The sequence below is a fragment of the Herpailurus yagouaroundi genome, unplaced genomic scaffold (genome assembly GCF_014898765.1).
Source record: "Herpailurus yagouaroundi ecotype Mexico unplaced genomic scaffold, PumYag 192, whole genome shotgun sequence".
NCBI lineage: Eukaryota > Metazoa > Chordata > Mammalia > Carnivora > Felidae > Herpailurus > Herpailurus yagouaroundi.
The window spans coordinates 24,327,923-24,345,909 of record NW_024412423.1 but is presented as its reverse complement, the minus strand read 5'-3'; positions in this window follow the sequence as shown (position 1 = coordinate 24,345,909).

Below are 17,987 nucleotides of genomic sequence, written 5' to 3'. Positions count from 1 at the left end.
GAAAGAAAGAAAGAAAGAAAGAAAGAAAGAAAGAAAGAAAGAAAGAAGGAAAGAAAAAAAGAAAGAAAGCCTTTCCTAAAGGAGCAAGTCGTTTATGTTGGAATTTGTGGCATCAGGAGGGAAGGCCTTGTGTCTGGAGAGTTGTGTCACACCGTGGGGGCTGGAGTTTAACCCTCCCTGATTTGGGGCCCACTTAAAGGAGCCAAAGGGCTTTCTGAAACCTGATGTTAGACTTCTGATATACCTGGGGTACTTCCAAGCAGATATTGCAGGAGACTGGCTTCCCCCCAGCTCACCCCTGCAGTTAGAAAGCCACTAGCCTCCCTAGCTGGTTGGCTGCTTTGTGTATTTACTGTATATTTTTTGTGCACTAAACACTCAACTTTCCTGAAGAAGAAATGTCTTCCGATGTTGAGCGGATGTTATTTCAGTGAGACATTTGGAGAGCAGCACCAAGGCATCCAGAATTTTTAGCGGCTTTGGGAAGAGGCTAAACTACCAGTAGCTTTGTTGGGCCTGGAGGAAATGTCTCTAAAGGAATCAAAGCATGCCTTCAGTTGGGTGCTGTGTTCTCAGCTGGCCCTGGAGATGGCTGGTTTCAGAGCCCTGCCTGGCTCTGGCTTGGAAGCTGATGGAATGAGCGTTTGTTGCAATTGTTCTTCCTCTCTGTCAGAGGAAGGTTTGGGACTTTGTTTTGGTGTGCGGTGGGGATGAGGTTGGGGGTTGGGGTCCGATATGTGCTATTCATACAGCTCCCGACTTCAGATTAAAGGTGCACTTCCCACCCATTTCCCAACACCCAGGAGCTGGACTTCCATGCTTTTGTGGGGGACATTATGTTTTTCATCTTCCCTGAGAGCTAGCCAGCTCTGTTTTCTGCTTTCGGAGTTTTGCTATTGGTTCCACCTCCCATCTCCCTTTCCGGAAGCACTGCCCCCTGCTGGTAGTACCGCTGAGGCCATGTTCATTTCATCCTCGCGTGTCCTTTCTCACGGGGACTAGAACACTGGTATGTCACCACCAAAAAGCCAGTCTGCTCTGGCTGCCCACAGATGCCATTTAAAACCTGCTGTCTCTTTATCACCAGGTACGATTCTCTCTCTAGTGGACACAACAAACTTGTTTTCAAGTCTGTGCTGGCCATGTGGTAGGCGAACCCTTCACCCCCGCATCGGGGTGGCTGCCAACTGCTTGTGAATGCAACTTTGCCGCTGGTAAATCTGAAAGCTGATCACAGTAATGAAATGGAATTGCAGCCCAAGGTTAGAAGCAGCTTAGACGCCACTTGGATACTGATTTGGACAACACGGAAGTCAGACTCTGAATTCCAAAGTTCTTTCTCCTAAATACCTAATGGCATCTTTCTTTCTAAAAAGTTGCAGTATTATGCAAATGACAGTGACCTCATTTTCTGCTATGCAATAAGAATACTTAATTCTCTTTCATGACAAACCAGTTGCAATATCCCCCAGCATGCTTTTTGAGCTCTCTTACTTTGATATCTGTTGTGTAATGTTTGTATATTCCTGAGCCAGATCCTTTCAAAGATTGCCTTTTTATAAAATTGAAGCTAAAGCTTTCAGGCTAAAATTTTAATGTAGATATTTTTATAAGATAATTTTTTAGGATATTTGAATTGATTTTTATTATCCATGATGATGAAATGTTCTGTTCCATTAGTCATTCACTATCATAGTTCATGGCTGTAGCTATTTTCCCTTTGTTTCCCACTCTCCAAAAACTGATTTTTCAGTAGTTCTCCAGAGATGAGTCTCTTTGACTTTGAGTCCTCTTTCTCAGACCATATTCAAGGGAGAGTGCCAGAAAACTCAGTCACTGGTGTTTATTGAATTGCTTAGGGACTAACGTTTAGCCTGACTTGGCAATTAGCCATCTAGATTCCCTGTCCACTTTTTGTGGAGTTGGCTTTCTCTGCAGGGGTGAGGCTGGTTGGCCCATCTCCTGGTGGCTGTCACTGCCTGGCATTAAGCTGGGAGCACTGTGGCATGGAGACGCTCCAGAGAAAGCCCTGCCCTCCAGTACATACTCCCAAGGGTTTCCTAGGTCCAGCAATCCAGTCCTCATTCTTTTCGATCTCCTCGTTCTTCTGAAGCTTCTACCAGCTAAAGGCCTTTGTTGCTGGATGATGTCCCTTTTGGAAGTAGCTTGTCTGTGAACTTTAAATGAGGGGTCACTCTTCATGATCTTTAAGAATGTGTTTAGCATATGCTTTACAGATGCTCACACTACACCTGAAACTTGTTTCTTGAGCTGTGTCTGTACTCCCAGGCTCTACTTTGTGTATTTATCTGCCATTAGCCTCATTAAAAAAAATCTTTATTTTTATTATTATCGGGACAGGTGCCATTTGAATTGCCTCCATGCTCCCCATTTGCACCTTGTTGGATCAGGTTGGGAGGTTGAGCAAACTCGTATTCTAAGCTGGAGTTTTTAAGGCTTTGTTTGCCTGGAGAAGCAAGGAGGTTGGAATGTATTATTATTTTTTTAAGTGTTTGCACTATTTAGAGTCCTAAGCCCCTCATGTTTAGCTGTGCTGTGTGTGCTGTGTGACCAAGCAGGTGAGCCAGCAGCACTTTGGACATTTGGGAATGGAAGAGACTTCTTCCATAGTGGATAATCACAACCTCGTAGCCCCTGCACAGCCTTTGTCATGGGTCTGAGTGACGTGTGGGTGTGGCATCAACCCAGGCAGGAATGCATGTGACTGTGGCATTTGAAGAAACAAATTGCCCTAGTACTATGTTCTTGCCTCTGCTTGAAATTGAAAATTATTTCCCCCCCTTTATGGTGGCAATAAAGGACCCTTGTTGGACTTCTTGTTTAATTTGTATATGACGTAGGAAATACTTCGAAAGAAGACTCAAGACACTGAATGTGTATGTCTGTGTGGGTGCTCTGTCCATGTGGTTGTCCATAGGCAGGCAGACTTGATGACTAACAGCCTGTTAACACATTGCATCCGTAAGGTCCTTGCTTTGGTATTCTCTGCTAGGATGTTAGAGACCATATATCTTGTAAAAGAACGCTCATCATGTGCTCCATCAGTTACAGTGATAGTTGAAGAAACTGTTACTCAAATGCATTATTTTAACAGGAATCAAGTTCTAGTTTCCCATACTCTATGTGACTTTAATTTTAATAAAATCTGAACTGTGAAAACTTTTCTCAGTATTTAATTTCTATAGTCCGGACTGTCCACTGTATCTCAGACATGAAAAGGACAGACTTATTCCCATGTATCTTCAGATGAGGCCCTTCTTCAGTGAGGCTCAGAGAGGCCAGTCCCTTCAGTAGGTGTTGGGTGGTGTGGGCAACTGTCCAGTGATATGTCAGGTGGGTGGGCTGGTCTCAGGCACAGGAAAGAGGAAACAGAGATTTGGCTACAAATAAACATCTATTTTTTAAAGTTTGTTATAAGACCTGGAGATTTTACAGGTGTTATGTTTTGATTATAAAGTATACGAATGTTAGTTATATTTTATTAAATTTGTACAACTTTTGAATGTTTATAAAATATCAACATATATGAAATAACAAAATTTATTTATTGAGTATTTATTATGTGCCAGACACTTTTCTTAGTGCTTGGCTTCTCTCAACGCATTTAATCCTCCTCATGGTCTTCTGAGTTGCTATTATTGTCTTCATTTCACCAACGAAAATATGAAATGCAGAGTGGTTAGGTAACTTGCATGAGGTAGCAGTGGTACAGAGGGATGGAGCAAGGATACTGGTTGCTGTCTGAGGTCGTGTCCTTAGTCCTCTGTTGCTACAGCCTTGAGGAGGTAATGAGGGGAAGAGGAGGTGCTAAGGAGCACCTAGGCGTCCTTGTGAAGTGCAAACATGGCTCGAGAAGAATACCGAAGCCCAACTTTTCTGGCCAGTTGGACCAACGATGTCCCCGTTTTCTATTAATGGTAAATAATCATATTTGTTAGTGTGATGATAGTAGCAGTAGCCACATCTGATGATGTACTTATTTTACACCAGACACTCTGCTAAATGCTTTAGAACTTGATCTTTAATCCCCGTGACAACCTCTGAGGGAGGTGGCGTTGCCTTTTGGAGGCTGGACATTTTCTGTCGGCTGCTCTGCCTTGCCCCTTTTCCAGCTCCTCCTCTTGAGTAACTGTGGTCACCAGGAGTCCAATCTGAAGAGTAAAAGAACCTGCTGAGCTGGGCTTCACCATATGGGAGGTGAGCCTGTTAGTAAGCGTGCCTAGAGGCTTGCCTTGGCTGCAGTTCTTAAATCCACCTCCTCAGGGACCTGGGCTCCCCTCTGGTTAACAAACTGTACAGTTGCAAGATCCTTCATCATGTGAGTGGTTCTGCCCAGTTCCAGGTGACTGATGGACAGCTCACAGGGGTCAGGCTCATCTCGAAGCTAGAGAGACCCAAGGGACAAGTGGCGGCCTCTTGGCCAGATCCCTCCCCAAATTTGGAAAAGTGGATTTTTAGCCCCCAGAGGACACGGCGTGCTAGACTTTGCATCTCCAGTGCCTGTCTCAGCACTCGGGAAATAGTCACAGGAGAGGAAGAAAGGCATGTGAGGAGTACTCAAATGGTGGCAAACAGCAGGTAGAGTATGGGGTGCCAATGGGAGCTGGGGTGGGGGAGGAGAGAGAAACATGGGCACCCAGAGAGAACGGGGGACAGACTCATAGACACTTGGGAAAGGGGTGTGAGATTCCCACCGAGCAAGAAGAGAATGAGACACACAAAGAGACAGGGAGAAACATCATGAGAAAGATGCCTGTATGTGCCCATGCACACGCACACGTGCACGCACACAGCCAGAGATGCCACTCATACAGAAATCCAGACGCAGAGACCCAGAGGGAGATGGAGTGAGAGGGAACCATTTCTTAAATCGGCAGAAGACAAGTCAGCCTAGTGGTTCAGACCAGAAGCGTTAGAGGTGACACGGATTCACATGCAGCCTCTGGAAAGGTGATGCTGTGGCCTCGAGCCAGTGTCTACCTCTCAGCATCAGTGCCTCCAACGGTAAAATACGGATGCTGACATCACTTTTGTGAGCTTGTGGAGAAGATTACTTGGCAAAGCCCAAAAACATGGAAGGCAGACACTCGAGGCCCCAGGGAGCCTGCGCCTAGCAGAACAGCTTCTTGAATAAGAGACCCTGTCTCCTGCAGTGACTGCAGAGGACATCCTGACAGCACGCAGGTCACTACGAGCTAGGAGTGCAAGTGGAGGGAGGAAAGACACAAGAAGAGAGCTGGGCTCTCTGTCCCAGGGTTTTGTCTGGTCTGGGGGTATCCCTGGGGTTCACCTTCTGAAGGAGGCCCCTATGCAAACCAGCGCAGAAGGGGCTTGGTCTACCCGCAGCTCCTTGGCTGCTTTCTATTTGGCACAACTGTGTTTAAGTCCCTTTTGTTTCCTCCCTCCCCTCCCCCTGCGTGGGGTTGAGGGCATGTGTCCCCAGTTTACTTCTGGCTCTAGGAGTACATAATCTTCCTGGCTTTGATCCCAGTGACTCCACAGAATGTGGGATTTAGTAGCACATGTGTAACTGTTTATGTTCCTAAGGAATTTCAAGGAATTTTTGATTCTCAAAAAAGCCCAGTGAGGTGTCCAGGGCAGGTACCGTTTTTTGTACAGTAGGTTTCTATCTATTGTATACAATGGGCCCTTTCTCAGTGCAATGGCTGGTGCATGTGTAACATGCAGAGTGGGTAATTTATTAATGGTAGTGATTATTCCTCTTAACATTCCCATTCTACAGACAGAGAAAGAGGCTAGAAAGAGATTCAGATTCCCAGAATCAGAGCTTGGACTCTATCACTTAAGATTGTGTTTTGCTCCACACGACACCAGTGGCTTAACCAAAGGGTGGCTTATTTTGCTCACATAACCATGAGTCCAGAGGTAAGCGATCCAGGGCTGGCACAGCAGTTCCATGATTCTGTCGGGATCCTAGGTCTTTCTGTCTTTTTGCTCTTCCACCCTTAACATGTTGCAAGATGGATGCTCCACAGGTATTACCACTTCTGCAAAAAGGCTTGACAAGAAAAAGAAGAAGGCAAAAGGGGTGGTGCCTGTTACAGGAAAGAAAGAGCTTTCCAGAAATCCCTAGTAGAGTACTACTTAGATTCCTTTCAGTGCCCTCAGCTGCAAGGGAGTCAGAGGAGGTGAATGCTTTTAACTGGGCACATTGCTGTTCCAAACAAACTCGAGAGTTGCACCTGGGAGAAAGAAGGGGAGCAGGGATATTGGGTAGGCAATGAGCAGTGTTGGCTACAAAGCTCTTATTAGCTTTCTGTTTCAAATGCCATGTGGTTCCCTCTCCTCCAGTCCCTCTCCTCCAGCGTGTCCGTCCTCTTGCTTCTGCCCTTGAAATTACCTTAGCTGAGCACTAACCATATGCAAGGCTCCTTATCATCGAGGGCTGATGGTGCTCCTTGTGCACTTGGCACTGCTGAGGGGATAGGGAGTGGGCACCCTGGGACAGGACCGGACAGGGAAGGCTCCTTCCGGAGCCTCACTCTGCTGTCTTCTTTGCAATATTGGCATTAGGGGTGGATGTCTCTCCTGCGGGATGAATGAGAAATCCTAAGCAATGCAAGACCTTTAGGAGCCTGTCACTGAGGCTTTAGAGACAGCTCATTTATCAGGTGTGGAAGTTTTCCTGAAGCGCTGATTGAGGAGGCCTGTCAGCTGCAAGATCTATAACCTTGATCTCAAGAGTGACCCATGTATGCAGCACCATAAATCTTTCTGAGCCACCAACTGGAAGGCAGAGGCAGGTGAGATTCAACGTTGGTCTCTTAGAGGTAATTTTCCCAACTCGCTTGTCCTCCTGTCCTCCAGGATGTCCTCACATTTGATGGTGGCCCACTGGGTGGTGTTCAGAGCTGTGCTGAGCTGCAGGAGGTCATGAAAATGATGTGCACAGTCGGGCTGCCAAGCAGCTGTCCTAGGTCTGTTCTTGCTGGGTGTGGCTTCCACCCAAGCCCTGGCTGAAGAGCAGTAGGAGGAAATATCTGAGCTGCAGAGGCCTCCACCTTCTCTGTACCTGGTGAAGAGGGTATGTGGCAGCGTGGAGAGGGTGGAGGGAGAACCCAGAGACTGGGTCTCAAAGTGTCATTTGACAACACAGCGTGATGGTTAAGAGCTTTGAATCTGAGTTAGCGTACATTTAACCCCTATCCACCCATTCCCAGGTCCTCTTCCAGACCCTCTGAGGACAGACAGGTCAACACAGGCATCATACTCCAGGTATGAGGGAGCCCACACTCTCGGGGAGCTAACAGCCCCCTCAAGTGCCTTCCTCTGGATCTGAACCTCACTTCTACCTTTAAACAGCAGGCTGGATCTGAGGTGAGGGGATTGAGGGGAGAAAGGTTGGGACCATAGAGGGCATCCAAATGTATTTTTCCGCCCCAGATCCATCATTTTAATGTAATCTGACCTCCTATTTGAATGATTAACTAAGAAAGTGTCTGTCTTGGTGCCTGCGGTTTTCTGCACAGCCCTGATAAGGAAGCCCATAAAATCATCTTCAGGCTCCCAGAGGAGATTTTATGTATGTCCCAGAAAAGGTGGTTTGATTTCTAGCGGCTTCTAGCAGGAACTTTCTGCCTGAATCTGGGAGGCTGCTAGGTACCAGGATCCTGTGAAGGCAGGAAGGCTGACCCCAGGTGGACTCAGGAAGGCCCAAGTGGACACAGGTGGGATGAATAACAGAGCTGGTCATGCTGACTGCATGACCCAGAGGTGCCCTCTCACTGGGCTCTTGTGTACCCCTTCCTGAGTCAGTCTCTAGTTAGTCACTGCCTTCCCTGGCTGCTTCTGTACTTTGTGTGTATTCAGTATATATTAACTCACTCAATACATATTTATCCAGCTCTTCCTGGATGTCAGGCTCTGAGCCAGCTCCACAGATATGGTGCAAATGAGAGGGTCCCTATCCTGGTAAGGTTCCTATAGAGTTGTGCAGCCAAAGTAATAAAGAGGGAATCACAGTACATTATGGCAAGCATAATGGTAAGTAAAGGGGCCTGTGAACACGTACAGAAGGGTCAGGAAAAGTGTCCCAGTGGAAGTGGTGGTAAGCTAAGACCTTACTTTGGATGGATGAGGGGTGTTGGCCTGGAAAACGGATAGGTGGAGGCGCTGGGGAGAGACAAAGAAGGAATATAACAAGTGCAGAGTCCCAGAAGCTAGAGAAGTGGCCTTGTTGAGAAAGCACAAGTACCTCAGTGTGGCTGGATCATAGAGTGTAAGGGGAAAGTACAAAGAGATTCTGGGGAGTGGGGCAGGAGCCTTGTCACAAAAGGACTTGAAACCTTGGTGAGTGCCGCTAGCAGTAACACCTGTGAGGGGGTGGGGGCAGCAGGATGAAGCAGGGGGAAGTTAAACCACAGTGCAGTTGCAACCGAGGCCTCACCCAGTCCCCTGGGAGCTCTGGAGCTAGGATGGCCTTTCATTGCTGTCCTGAGTTCACACAAGGGGGATGAACTTTTGTATCTCTGCAAAAATCAGTCACTGACCAAAAAAGAGATAAATTGGACTTCATCACAATTAAAAACCTCTGCACTTCAAATGATACTATGAAGAAAGTAAAAAGACAATCCACAGATGAAAGAGAATATTTGCAAATCATATCTGGTAAGGATCTAGTATCCAGAATATATAAAGAAGAATTACAACTCAACAATGACAAGATAACCCAGTTAAAAAATGGGCCAAGGATTTGAATAGGTCTCCCAAAAGATTTACAAATGGCCAGTAAGCACATGAGAAGATGCTCAACATCATTAGCCATCAGGGAAAAGTAAGTCAAAACCACAATGAGATACCATTTCATGTTCACTAGGATGGACGCAATCAAAAAGACAATAACAAGTATTATTCAAGAAGAGGAGAAATTGGAACTCTCATGCCTTGCTTGGGGAATGGAAAATGGTGCAGCCTCTTTGGGAAACAGTCTGGCAGTTTCTCAAAAAGTTAAACACAGGTTTAGCATATGACCTAGGTAACTCCCCTTCTTGACACGTATCCAAGAGAAGTGAAAACACATATCCACACAAAAACCTGTACATGGACATTCATAGTAACACTATTCTTAAGAGCCAAAAAGTGGAAACTCGTCATCAGCTGATGAATGAAATAAAAAGGAGTGAATTACTGATGTATGTTCCAACATGGATAAACCTTGAAGACATTATGCTAAGTGAAAGAAGCCAGAGACAGAAGGCTACCTATTGTATGGTTCCATTTATATGAAACATGCAGAATAGGCAGATTTGTAGAGACAGAACACAGATTAGCGGTTGCAAAGGCCTGAGGGGAGGGAGAAAAGAGAGTGACTAGCACAGGGTATCTGAGGTATTCGGGGGGGGGGGGTGTGATGAGATATTCTGATATTAGATAGTGACTGTGGCTTTATAATTTTGTGACTATACTAAGCTCCACTGAATTGCACTTTAAAAGGGTGAGTTTTTAGGGTATGTGAGTTATAACTCTATAAAAAAGGTCATTTTATATGCATACCCCCTAACTCCCACACGTCATATAACCTTGAGTGACACAGCTCCCTTAGGCAGAGAGCACTGTCCGTGGCAGGGCTCAGCTGTGAGCCATTAGCAGACCATACTCTAAGGGTCTGGGGAATGAGTGCCTCCTGGGGGATCTGAGTTACATACCACAGCATCCCCTGCGGAAAGCTTCCAGGGTGGAAGTGGCGCTGCTAGAGTTTTCCTTTAAATTTTTTTTAATGTTTATTTTTGAGAGAGACAGAGACAGAATGCGAGTGGGTTGGGGCAGAGAGAGAGGGAGACACAAAATCTGAAGCAGGCTCCAGGCTCTGAGCTGTCAGCACAGAGCCCGACGCAGGGCTCCAACTCACAAGCTGCGAGATCATGACCTGAGCCGAAGTCGGACGCTCGACTGACTGAGCCACCCAGGCGCCCCGCTAGAGTTTTCCTTTAGCATGTAACCTTCATGACAACTCTTAAAAGGTAGGCATTATCATCCCCTTTTGAGATGAATGGTCTGAAGGTCAGAGAGGTTAAGCGACTTGCACAGTCTCCATAGCTAGTGGAAATTTGAACAGGAGTGTGAACTCATGTCTACCCAGAGCTGAAAGTCAGCTTCTTCACTGTGTGTGATTCTGTGCTATTTTGTGCTCAGTCATTCATAGATTTGTTGTCCCTGAAAAATTAATTGGTTTGAAATCAGGGACCATGTCTGAATGTATCTTCAGCACCCAGCACGGAACATAAAAATATACTCAAAAATGTCTGCTGGGGAGAGGGGGGTCACCTGGGTGGCTGAATCGGTTAAGTGTCCGAACTTCAGCTCAGGTCATGATCTCATTGTTTGTGGGTTCGAGCCCAGCATCAGGCTCTGTGCTGACAGCTCAGAGGCTGGAGCCTGCTTCCAATTCCATGTCTTCCTCTATCTCTGCCCCTCCCCTGCTCGCTCTCTGTCTCTGTCTTTGTCTCTCTCTCAAAAGTAAATAAACTTAAAAAATGTCTGCTAGGGGAGCCTGGGTGGCTCAGTTGGTTGAGCACCCAGCTCTTGGTGTCATCTCAGGTCCTGATCTCACAGTTGGTGGGCTTGAGCCAGGTGACAGCATGGAGCCTCCTTGGGACTCTCTCTCTCACTGTCTCTGCCCCTCCCCTACTTGCACTCTTCCTCTCTCTGTCAAAATAAATAAATAAACTTAAAAAAAATCTTTAAAAAAATGTCTGCTAAGCTGAAGTAAGGAGTTCCTTTTTCTTTAAAAAAAGTGTTTTTTTTTACATTTATTTATTTTTTGAGAGACAGAGAGAGACAGCATGAGCAGGGAGGAACTGAAAGAGAGGGAGACGCAGAATCAGAAGCAGGCTCCAGGCTCTGAGCTGTTAGCACAGAGCCTGATGTGGGGCTCGAGCCCACGAACCGTGCGATCATGACCTGAGCTGAAGTCGGATGCTTTAACTGACTGAGCCACCCAGGAGCCCCAAGGAGTTCCTTTTTCAACTACTAAAGAAACTTCACCACTGCTAATATTCAGCAAAGGCAGTTTTCTCTAAGTCACAGGAAAAAATTATTGGGATGAGCAGAATTTCCTGATTTTTAATCCTTTTTTGGGGGAGAACTTTTGCTTTTACTCAGACAACTTGTTTGTACTAACACCTAGTATCAGAAAGCATCTTATTTATCAAAAAATTGGTGGACTTATTTTCATCAATATTTCAGTTTCCTGTCAGATGCTCTCACACATTCCCTTGAAGAGATGAGAGAGTTATGGATTTCAGTTAATTGAAGTCAGCATTGAGGGAGGTGCATTTGACTGCTACTTTCCCCTAGGCTTTTCCATGAAGCTTCTCCCTTGTGGCTGATGGAGAATCAGAGGCATTATCCTCAACATATATGCCACCTACTCCCCCTGGCTAGGCATGGAGTGGGGCGTCCATAGGTGCATCTGGGCTGTCTTTGGTAGGGTTTTCTTCCTAAGGGGGAGATTGGGAGGAGAGGCATGGGTGGAGGTTGCTTAGCTGGGAGACAGTATCCGGAAAGGCAGTGGATCATTTTCCAGAACGTGGGAAGGACCACATATGTCACTGTGCTTACTTTATTTTTTTTTTTATTTAAAAAAAAATTTTTTTTTTCAACGTTTTTTATTTATTTATTTTTGGGACAGAGAGAGACAGAGCATGAACGGGGGAGGGGCAGAGAGAGAGGGAGACACAGAATCGGAAACAGGCTCCAGGCTCTGAGCCATCAGCCCAGAGCCTGACGCGGGGCTCGAACTCACGGACCGCGAGATCGTGACCTGGCTGAAGTCGGACGCTCAACCGACTGCGCCACCCAGGCGCCCCTCACTGTGCTTACTTTAATATGAAGTTTCATCCTTGGAACTCAAAGATCATCTTGACTCTATTAAAGTGATAACACCCCTGTCTGTCCAAGTTGACGGCCTTAACAGTTGTTCCTATCTGCATGTGAATGCCTAAGCAATCTTGTAAGGGGAGGAAGCAAAGGGCACTGGGCACCTGAGTGGTGGCCAAGAGGGCTGGGAGCAAAAAACTGGGCCAGAATAGTATCGTGGTGAACAGTGAGGATCCAGGGACATGCTTTGTAGCCCTACTTCCTGACTCTACTGTTACACACTCTTTCCAGGTTGTTACCTCATCATGTTTTTTTACTTTTAATTTTTTTAATGTTTATTTATTCTTGGAAGAGAGAGAGAGATAGACAGAATGTGAGTGGGGGAGGGGCAGAGAGAGAGACGGAGACACAGAATCTGAAGCAGGCTCCAGGCTCTGAGCTGTTGGCACAGAGCCTGATGCAAGGCTCAAACTCAGGAACAGCTAGATCATGACCTAGGCCAAAGTCAGATGCTTAACCAACTGAGCCACCCAGGTGCCCCTGGTTTTTTTTTTTTTTATATACTTTTTTATTAAAAATTTTTCAAAATTTTATAGTTTGGGGAGGGGCAGAGAGAGGGAAAGGAAGAATCCCAAGCAGGCTACACTGTCATCACAGAGCCTGATGTGGGGCTTGATCCCATGACCCTGGGATCATGACCTAAGCCGAAATCAAGAGTCAGATGTTTAACTGACTGAGCCACCCAGACACCCCATTACATCTTTGAAATAGGGTAATAATAGTCCTCAATGCACAGGGTTGTTGGAGGGATCAAATGAGATGGTAACTATATGGCAGACATAAATGGAAATATAGTCACACGAACAGAGAAAATGCAGTCTCACTTTCTCTCATAGTGCTCTGAGTTTTCCTCATGAGATTTCCACTTGCTGGCTAAGGTGGAGGGAAAACACTTCCATTTTATTCTTATCTCATAAATTTAGTCTTATTAAAAAATGTAAACAATCCCTCTAGGTAGTTATCAGCCTTTCACATTTATCTGGTTCCCTTTCCTCTTACCCCGGGTGGTGTCTGTGAACGGGAAGAGTTAGGTCCTTGTGCCAGAGGAAGAGAATCAGTTCTTGTCTAGTCAGGGTTCAGGTGCAGGAGAGGGACATACAGCAGGATATTTCACGGCTTGTGAAATTGTTGTGAGAGGTCAAGGAACAGACTCGAGACTACTACGGCTCTCTAAGCTGTGTTGCAGAGCTAGTCTGCCTGAGCAGTGAGGCAGTAAGCTACACAATCAGAAACAGCCATCACAGCTCCCAGCCAGGTGCTTGCTGCCTTTGCCATGATCCACACCTAGAACATGGATGCCCTCCCTCTCTCCCTATGTCCTTAGAGCCTGGTCCCTGTTTTGTTTCAGTTCATCTTATTAGCAGAACCTAAATCACGTCCAAAAATCCTAGCTGCAAATCAGTCTGGGCAATGTAGTTTTTAGCTTCCCAGCCTGTGCTTTATATGAGGAGTTGGAATGTCTGTTGAGCTAATATTACCTGCTACATTCCTTCCATTTGGTCACTTAACATCCATACATGTCCTTTTCACCAAATGTCTAAACAACCTTGGCAACAAGTTGCTTCCTTTTTTTTTTTTTTTTTTTTAAAGTAGGCTTCATGCCCAACATGGGGCTTGAACTCATGACCCTGAGATCAAGAGTCACGTGCTGTACTGGAGCACATGGGTGGCTCAGTTGGTTAAGCCTCCAACTCTTGGTTTTGGCTTAGGTCATGATCTCACAGTTTGTGAGATCGAGCCCCACATCGGGCTGGGCTCAGACGGTGGGAAGCCTGCTTGGGATTCTTTCTCTCTTTCCCTCTCCGCCCTTGCCCCATTTGTGCTCTCTCGCTCTCTCTCTCTCTCTCTCTCTCTCTCTCACAATAAATAAATAAATTTAAATGAATAAACTTAAAAACAAAAAGAGTAGCACGTTCTACTGACTGAGCCAGTGAACTGCCCCACAAGTTGCTCTTTTATAACCTAATGTAACTATCCTCTGCAAAAATTAAAATGTGCTTACCTTTTTTCCATAAAAGGGAAGACCCAAATTTCATCAGTCACTGATGACATTATTCCTCTTAGTTCAGTGACAATTCTGCCTTTATATCATATAACCTGAAGCCTAAATATATACTTAATAACCACTACATATATTAGAGCCTATAAAAGTAGAGGAAAGAAGAGGAACACACACAGGAAAGGGACCTATGTGCTTATGTGCATGTATAAGTATATATAGTGTGTATGTAACATGTGTGTATATATATACATATATCAGTTTTTGTTGCATAACCAAGCACTTCAAACTTAATGGCTTAAAACAATCACCAATTATTATTTCTTACCATTCTGTGGATTGGCTAGAAAGTTCTGGCCTGATATGGTTTGGCTGATCTTTGTTGGGGTTACAGGTCAGCTAGTGGCTGGGTAATCTAGAACAGCCTCGCTCAAATATCTGGTGGTTGGGAGGTTGTTAGAGGGGGCTCAGGTTTGTTCACTTGGTAGTCCCAGAATTTCAGGCACAGCAAGAGATCAAATCCCCAGGGACAAAACATCTCCAGTCTTTGTTTACGTCACATCTGTTGCTGACCCATTGGCCCAAACAAGCCACACAGCCAACCCTGAATCAAGAGGAGGAGAAATAGACGCCACCTTTGGTTGGTTGGAGAAGAATCTATGGCCATTTTGCCATCTGTCACAATATATACGTACACCACGACAGACTATATGCAAGTCATAAAACAAGTCTCTGTAAACTGAAAAGGATTGAAATCACACAGAGCCCATTTTCTGGATACAACAGAATTAAGCTGGAAATCAGTAACACTTGATATTAGGGGGGAAAATCCCAAAGATGTGGAAATTAAACCACAGTCCTTATCAGGTTTGGAGGAGGCTGACTGGAGTCTGTCTTTACTTTTATTCATCCCTTTCTAGTCTTAATTTTTCCACAAGGATGGCAAAAATTAGGGAAATTTATCAGCTAATGGTTGTTTATTCTCTTGTGCACAAACTTTTGCCACACTTGCTCATTTTTCCTCCAGATTTTCTAAGGATTGCTACTGTGGTCAAGCAACAATTTGTTAAAATGTATATTAGGATTCTCTGAGAAATAGAACCAAAAGGATATGTAAGATACATATATATAATTTCATAGGATTTGGCTCATGTGGTTATGGAGGCCAAATTGTCCCACAGTTTGCCATCTGCCAACCGGAGAACCAGGAAAACTGATAGTTTTCGGTTTTGGTCAGAAGGTGTGAGCACTGGGGGTCAATTGTGTAAGCCCGGGTCTGAACCTGAAAATCTGAAAAACCAAGAGTGCCAAAGGCCAAGAACAGAAGATGGATGTCTCATTTTAAGCAAAGAGTGGGAATTCCCCCTTTTTGTCCTATTCAGGCCTCCCAAGAATTGGAGGGCACCTACTCACATCTGGTGAAGGTCATCTTTCCTCATTCCACCAATTCAAATGCTAGTTCCAGGGACACCCTCACAGACACAGCCAGAAATAATGTTTACCAGCTATCTGGGCATCCCTTAGCCCAGCCAAGTTGGAACATAAAATTAACCATCACAGATGCCTGCCTCATCATGTCCCACTTGTCCAAGTTTGGTTCTTCCGGCCCTCCAAAATGGCACATTTTCGCCAAGCACTAAGCATTGGACCATTATTCTCCTGCCAGCAGTGCCTCTCCTAAGCTATCCCTTCCTGCTTTAGCTACTGTTAACAGCATCTGGTCATTATTACTGGTCTTCCTGAGTAGCTGGTGAATTAGCATAGAATCTGTTGATATCAAAAAACATATCATGAGAGCCATAGGTACCCTATTCTGAGCCCAAGGCGCGCATCACTGATCAGGTAGGACATTGTCTCACTGACCTCTGGAAGACAAGGCACAGGCCAGTCAACTGGAGTTGGCATCAGAGATGAATTGCCATCTCTGAGTTATCATCTCAATTTTAAGTACTTGCCCTTGTGTTCCTTTGCCCACTGTAACCCTACTATATCGTTCTGATGTTCTGGGGATGGGCAAGTACGGGCAGAAAATCACATATCTTAGAAATATGCTATAATTGTCGAAAGTACAGGAAACTGGTTATACAAAAGTAGTGAATCAAGTCATGGCTTCCCCCTCACCCCCTGTAATGTAAAAATTGCAATGTTTTTTAAGTTTTAAAAAGTGTTTAAATACCATTAGTTCTGTTATGTGGAGAGACTTAATATCAAGCTGTTTGTGCTCTTCCCCAAGCATTTTTCTCTTTAAAAAGCTGTCTCCTGCCCTTATTTCCAGAGATCCTAGAAGCTTTTCTCTTTGTGTCTGAAGAGGGTCTACAGATTTTAAAAGTTAATGCTGTTCTATAACTTCAGAAAATACCTTATTTGCACACCAGAGGCCCCTCTTTGATTTAGAAATACAAACTGTGTACCAGCTCCTAGCTCTCAAATTTCTTCTGTGTGCCAGGCATTCCCCTGAATGATTTATCTACCTCAGCTTCCACATTCCTCACAACAGTCCTGGGAGCCTTGTATTAGCATCCCCTTTCTCCTGATGATGAAATGGCTCAGAGTTGTCAAGTGATTTGTCCAAAATTGCACAACTGGAAAGTGGTAGAGTTAGAATTTGAATCCAGGTCTGTGTGGCATCAAAGCCTTAACTAACGCCCTTCCCAACCTCTTTCCTAGGGGTCATGGTGCTCTTGCTTTTGGGGGTCTTATGAAGCTTCTCTGCCTTTTTTTCTGCTTTTCCCCTACCTTCTTTAACTTGCACTAAGTCAAACACTTTTTTAAATTTATTTTTATTTTGAGAGAGAGAGTGAGAGAAGAGTGGGGGGAGGGGCAGAGAGAGAGGGAGAGAGAGAACTCCAAGCAGGTTCCACACTGTCAGCGTGGAGCCTGAGATGGGGTTCAGACCCATGAACCGTGAGAACATGACCTAAGCTAAAACCAAGAGTCAGATGCATACTGACTGAGCCACCCAGGTGCCCCAAGGGCTCAAACACTTTTCAATCTCTCTCTCCTCCTCCTCCTCCCTTCCCTACCTCCTATTAGTCTGCAGAGACTTGGACGTTCCTCAAACAGAAACCCCTTTCATCCTAGGGACCCAGCTTAAAATGCCAGAGTCCCAGGGCAGAGAAAACGGCCTAAGAGTTAACGAAGTGCTGGCATCAGGTCCTTCTGGGAGAGCAGGACTTGAGAGAGGTGGGGAGGAAACTCAGGAGGGGAGGGAAAGAATGGGAAAGTAAGAGATGGAGCATGCTTAATCAAGTTGCTCTTAACCTCACAGACCTCAGGCCTTAGACCTAGAGAGTTATCCATTGTGATCCACTTCCCAAACCCTTTTGAGCACCCACTGTTGGCCAAGCTCTGTGCTGGACTTTGCGCATCCTCAGATAGCTAAGCCCCACCCCTGGGAAGTCAGAGTGGGGAAAAGGAAGGAAGCCTGCTGCTGCTGGAGAGGTGCATTTGGGGTAGGAAAGGCAGAGAGGGGGCATGGGAGGAAAGAACCTCTCTTTGGCACTGGATACTTTGGGCACTGGTTGTAGTAGATTTTCAGGCCACGCTCTGCATTTTTTCTTTCTGCCCCCTGGCTAGTTGGAAGACCGAGAAGCCTTTTGAAGCCCAGACAATTATTAACATCATGAAGTAAGTGCTTTCTTGGAGCCCCTCACTGTCCAGTAAGCAGCTGCTCTATCACAAACCTCATTGTGCATGCCAGGCAGTCTCTTGGTGTCTTCAGGTTTAGGGTCCACACTGAACACCCTCATTTGTTTTCTCTGCATGTAGTGTCTAAATATTTTACCTGAGAGGCTGCTCCTTGGATGTCAACCTGTGCACTTCATTTTCAACTGCTTTGGTGCCCCTTCTCAGTGCTTCCAAAATGACTAATGTGTGTCCCTGTGTTTTAAGTCAGACTGTCGCAAACATACCCCTAAATGTAAGGGGAAATACCTCCCGTCTTCTTGGTGTGCTGTGCTACAATAGACACTTAATTTTCTTTATGCAGATACTTAAAGACAGTTTCTTTCACACTAGCCTTTGGAAGGGCTTTGCACATGGTTTGCTCGAATCCCTGGTCTGACAGAGC